Source organism: Sceloporus occidentalis, unplaced genomic scaffold, assembly GCF_023333645.1.
Source record: "Sceloporus occidentalis isolate IW3139 unplaced genomic scaffold, rSceOcc1.0.p SCAF_14, whole genome shotgun sequence".
Taxonomy (NCBI): Eukaryota; Metazoa; Chordata; class Lepidosauria; order Squamata; family Phrynosomatidae; genus Sceloporus; species Sceloporus occidentalis.
The window spans coordinates 1,284,512-1,290,751 of NW_028316994.1; positions in this window are offsets into that span (position 1 = coordinate 1,284,512).

Sequence of the window (6,240 nt, forward strand, 5' to 3'; positions counted from 1 at the left end):
CATAAGTTGGAACAGGAATTGCCAGTAGCTTTATACCAGGGATGGGATCATTGAGTTTTTTGGGAGCAGTTCCTCCACTTTGATGCCGCTGTGGGCCATCTCTATTCTTCCCATCATCTGACAGAAAGAAGTTCAACAATGGTGCCAAAGTGGTGGGCACTTCCTTCCAAATGTCATTCTGTTTGTTTAGCCTTCCTGAGTGATATTTCATGTCCTCTTGCCTGCAGCAGATATAGATGTTGCACACTTTTGCTTGTGTACCCATCTGGAATTTGCAGAGAAATCCCAGTTGAGAATTGAGTTCACAGAAAGTTTGTAGTTAATGATGTTTTTTCTTTAATGAAAAATTAGGGATTTAAGATATCCCCACTTTAATAAGTAATTATATTGAGTCAGCAGCCATGTAGCACGCAGTTCCCATGAGCATGTTTCATTGGAATATTTGTCTAGCTTGAAACATTAGCGATTTGGACTTGAAGGAAACAGAGGTACAACAGCTATTGAAGTTGGTACAAGGTGATTTAACGACATTCTAGTGTTTCAAGATCTCCTCCACAATGAGGATCCAGAATGGTTTATTTTTTGCAATGAAACAAGACTATTGAACAGGTAAGAAATAAAGAAAGGTTTATTGCATAGTTGTTATTATTTCCTAATTTTTCACAAACATATAGTTATGTTGTGGAATTCATTCCCACAAAATGTAATTTTGGCTGCCAAGTTGGCTTTAGAAAGAAGCAGAAGCAAATTTACAGGTTCTCCATCAGTAAGTATTTATCAGAATGGCTATATAGCACCTGAAATACCAGAGGCAATATGCCTACCTGTATCAGTTGATGGCAAACATGAAACTAAACATGTAGTAGCACTGAAGTGTTGCTGCCACACTTAAGAAACTTATTGGTCACTGTCGGAACAGAATGTTGTAGAAGATAGGTCTTTTGTCTGATCCTGCATGGTTCTGATGACCTCAGGTATCTGTGTAACTCAGAAATACCTAATGGTCAAAATCCTATTGGGTAGTGAAGAAAGTGTGACCTAGAGTTACACACTCATGATTTTTGTGCATTTTAGTTGGCCAATAAAGTTATCACTGGTTTGTGGGTTTTGGAGGTTAGGGACTGGGATGGGATTCACTGCCATCACACATATTTGGAAGATTGGTCAGACCACCTGAGAGTTTTTAAGTCTAGTGGGAGTTTAAGGTGGAAGCTTGAAGGACTGAATGTCTGACAGAAGGGAAGAGGAAGGAGGTTAGAGTTCAGGACTACACAGAGCTAAGCAAAGACATCCCCCCCACCGCCAATAAAATTTTCCTTCAGTGTCCAAATTTGTCTTACTCCCTGAAATGCTAGACATTTGAGGAATAAAAGAAAATTTAATGGGGTTGGAGGGACAGAATTCTTAGGACGCCCTGCATACCTAAACTCCTGATTCAGGGAGAATTTCAAGTTGATCCAACGTGTATTCTTGATAGAAAGTAGTAAGCCAATATTCATCCTTAGGCTATAAAGAAACCTTTAATAAACAAGCCATTGTTGAACTTCTGCCCAGATAGTGTATCTCTGTGACTCAGCCACACACAAAGGAGAACCCCGAAGCACATACATACTTGTCCATGTTTGAAGCCACTTTAGCAAAATTAAACAGAAACTCATGGAAGGATTTAGCAGAGAGGAGAAATTGGGTGACAGGAGCCCTCTGTTCAGTCCTAAGAGATTAACCTGGAAAGCAGTTTCCATCACACATGGCTTTAACAAAATAATAAAAACATCAGGAAGAATATGGTTAAGAAGGGACATAGGGAGTTGCTTTAGATGTACCAGACCATTGGTCCATCTAGCTCAGTCTTCTTTATACTTTATCCTAGCACTTTTACTTCTACAACTATGGAGATTATCACACGGGAGGGACAGAGTCCTTCTGTTGTCCTTATGCTGTCCTTAAACTCAGTTAATCACACAATCAGGGGCCAAAGATGATCACACCCCTGCACACTTCTTCCATTCTTATCCCATGGGTAAAGTGTCATGGAACCATTTCTACACACTTCTTCCATTGGTAAAGTGTCATGGAGCTATCATTTGGTATTAACAAGATCTCTCGTTAATACAAAGTGACAGCTCCATGACACTTTACTGATGGAGGAAGTGCACACTTTACCCATGGGAGAAGGACAGGAGAAGCACACAGGAGTGTGATCCCCGATCAGGCAGTTATCTGAGTTTAAGGACAGGAGAAGGACACTGTCTCTCCTGTATGATAATCTCCAAAAAGAAAAAACAATCTGTTCCCTGGCTTTCACAATGTAAGCCATCAATTGTCTCTAGTTAAATTTATTCATGCTAATGGCAGACAGGTGGGTATGCTTTATCCCTCTCACCTCTCCACTAGAAAAGAAAGAAGAAAATTTCATCCCCTCGGGTAAGCTGTGAAGGCACTATGCCATTTGGCTTCTTGGTTTTACTTACTTAATTTCTCACTTAACGTATTTATACCCTGTTCTTCAGCCAAAAAGGCTATGGGGCTGTTTACAAGTTATTAATTTGATAATTCCCTACCCTCAGGCTTACAATCTAAAGGCATAACACACAAGAAAAGGAAAGTAGCAGGGAATTAAGTAGCAGAGGGAATTAATTCCAAAAGATGCTGGCTGCTCCTTTCCCCCTCAGAGGTCAGAACAGTGGCAGTTGGAAAGCAGAGAGGGCCATTCACCAGCCAATGGGCCCAATACATGATGGAGCTGTGCCTGGCCACTCTTGTCGCCTTCAGAGTCCAGAGCAGAGGCTAAGTTAGAACAGAGAGAGGGTCTCTCTCCAGATGCTGTGCCAGTTCATGATGGACCTGTGTTAGGCAGTAATTCTCATGCTCAGAGGCCAGAGTAATGGCAATTGGAAAGCACAGAAGATCTCTCAACAGCCACTGGGCCAAGACACGGTGGAGCTGTGTCTGACTTCTCTTTTGTCCTTCAGAAGCCAGAGCAATGGCATTTGGAAGATGGAAGAAGTGCCTCTCATCAGCCTCTGTGAAAACCCCTTTCCTGCAGGCAAAGGGAAGGCAGCCTTTGAGGCAGGGTTGCCACTACTGGGTTCCACACTGAAGAGACAACATTAGAGAGAGCTGCTATTTTACAGTGTTATGAAGTCTGCCTTGCTGGAAAGAAAAAAGAAGAGTGTAATCTCAGGTTTTCATTATACAGTTGCCTGTCTGTTTTGTCAGTATTTTCATCAGTTATGAAAATCCATCAGTGATACCATCAGTTATGGTTATTGCTTTATAGTGTAAGTTTCTGAAAAGGGAAGGAAGATGAAGGGAAACAAAGTGTTCCTTGGAACAACAGGAGAAACTGTGTTATGGGAGTAGGGAACACAACAAGGTATAGGTTGCTCCAAAACTGTTTCCCATTTCAGGGAATCCAGAGTAGCCTTGATCAAACTCTCTGAGTTGATAAGTACTTCTGCTGAATGCAAGGTTGGTGAATGCGGGGAGCAATAGCCATTCAAGTTCTGATCTTGAATGAGCATGCCGACCTGACTTGTAGAATTGATACTGCATTGGATGAGATGAAGAAGTAAATCTCAATGAGTTTTAATTACCTATATTCTCTATTGTAGAAGACAAGATAGTAGGGACAGATGGAGTAGCAGTGATGTACTGTGATTCTATCCCCCTGATCTAATGATCCATCCTGAAATCTTCCAGTTTTGTGTGTGTCCATGTGAAGGTAAGTATTTGGGACAGAATAGAGATTCTGCTGCTGGAATTCTCACCCTAGTGCCCAACAGTCTCTCTTCCTGAGATATCCAGAGCAGTCTTTGGTATGATGTTGAAATCCCCTGGCTTGTTTTTTCTCAGAGGCTTTAATATAAACTCTGAGGCCACACTCTCAGGATTTCATGGCCTCCATGGTAACCTTGGTTCTATCCCATTTTGGTATCTGGCTCAATCCTGGTCTGTCCGGTCCCTCCAGCAAGGCATACTTTGGATCTGGTTTTCTGTGGCAGATAAGAGCCCAAAACAGATGGGGAGAAATGAATGGTTTCCAGCCACTCTGGGGGCAGCCAGGCCAGCCAGAAGCAGTGTGGAGAGCATGCCCAGTCAGGAAACGCTGGCCACAAAAGGAGTGGCAAACCATTGTTCCTTGCTGGTATCTTGTTTAGGACCGGGCTTCTGTAGCCCCGGTTCTGTGCCTCTCAGGGCTCATGCGTGGCTGGAAGGGCCAGAGGCCACTCCAGGCCACCCATCTGCTTGAGGTCCATATCATGTTGATGTGAGTGTGGAGGAATTTTCTGTATTTACTTTATTGGGGAAAGATATATGGTGAGGTTTTAGAGATTCTGAGACTCAAAGCCTATGCATGGGCAGGAGACCTGTTAAAATGCTCTGCTCTAGAAAAAAGATAGATCACATTTGTTTCTGGTGGCTCTTTGGGAATATCCTGCTTCATTAGCTTCATTATTCTACTGAAACCATGTCTGACCTCTAGAATGCCTCTAGCATGTGACAGGATGGCTCTTGAGTATCCTGTCCTACTGAGTAGAGACTAATGAAGAGAGATGGAATAATATATTTAAATTGTTGTAAAATATGTCTCTTAAATGTTAGGAAACCCTAACAAGATGAATCTTGGATGGGTGTAATTCTTTGTAGTGCAGGACCTATTCTGTGGAGATTTTTGGTGAAGGAAATAGAATTTCCCACATACAAAAATGCTATTATTTTGACCAGAAAAGGCTACTTAAAGTGCCAACATATGCAACCAATACTGCATGTGAACCAGAATTCATTTTGACATGATTTCTGGATGAGGTTGATTATCTAAATCCATATAATTCATTAGACTTTTGTGGAGAGAAACTGCTTGTTGTAATTTTGCAATGGCTGCAATTCTGTATGGGTCAGCGCAATGCAGTAGGTTCACATAGAAACCCATGCTAGTCTGATTTATATATCACCCAACTTACTGAATAGCTTCTGAAGCCCCCTATCCATTGGCCTAGCCATTCCCTGCTTCATAGGGAGCAGTAGTATCACAAAAGCATCTGCCTATGTCATCAAAGCCAGATGTGAAATTATTACAACAGTGCTGAGACCTCTGGAGGACCTTGTCAGATTTCAGTGATGGTTTCATCATTTTTCATCTAGCTGCAAAGAAAGGATTCTTTGATCCTATCCAATGGTGTCACTAGGGTTGGTGTCACCTGGTGCAGTAACTCATGGTGTTACCTAGGGTAATACTCCCCACTTCTGAAATTAGAGTGTTTTGTGTAAGCAGGCATACCACCTTCAGAAGTGGGGAGTATGGTCATTCCCAAAGCTGGAGGCTTTTGAGTCAATGGACATGTCAAATTGCATTAATTCTGCAGTGTAAGTGCAGCCTATGTTGGGAGGAACTTTGTGTACTGCAAAGAGAGGAAGGGAATAGTAACTGGCTGGCCATCCCCCAAAAAGGCATAAACATGTACAAAGGGCACATTGCTCTTTTATTGTTGTTGTTTGGAGCTGCCTTGGGAGGAAGAAAGGGAGGAAGGTGGGATATAATTAAATAAAATAATAGTCAGACCTCCTTATCCACAGATTCTTTATCCATGGATTTAAGCATCCATGGCTTGAATATATTCCTAAAAATATAAATTCTAAAAGACAGACCTTGATTTTGCCCTTTGATATAAGAGACATCATTTTACTGTACTTGATCATCCACAGATTTTGGTATCCATGGCAGCGGATATCAAACCCCAGCAGATATCAAGGGCCCACTGTAATAATAAATAATAATATGGTAACCCCAAAATGAACTTATCAGAGGTTTTACTTAGAAAGATTTCTTCAGAATAAGTTTTCCATCGCTTTCCACTAAGTCTGAGAGTGTGTGATTTGCCCAAGGACATGTAGTAGATTTCCATACCCACATGGGAATTTGATCCCTTGTCTCCAGAGTGCTAGTCTATCATCAAAATCACTTTCTAAGAAACACATACATATGCATATATACATAATACGATGCCAGCCCATATCAGCCACCATAGTGTCCTTCTGAGGTGTCTGTCTTTCATGGGACTTAGAGGTAGTGTTTTACAGTATCTCTGTTCCTTTTTGGAGGGGAAGTTTCAGTGTGGATTCTTGTTTGAAGCCATGGCCTATGATGTCCCCAAGGGTCCCATCTCGTCTACCAGTATATTTAACATTTCATATTTAACCTTTTCAAAGGGAAGATTGCTGAATAATTATTTTAACAAT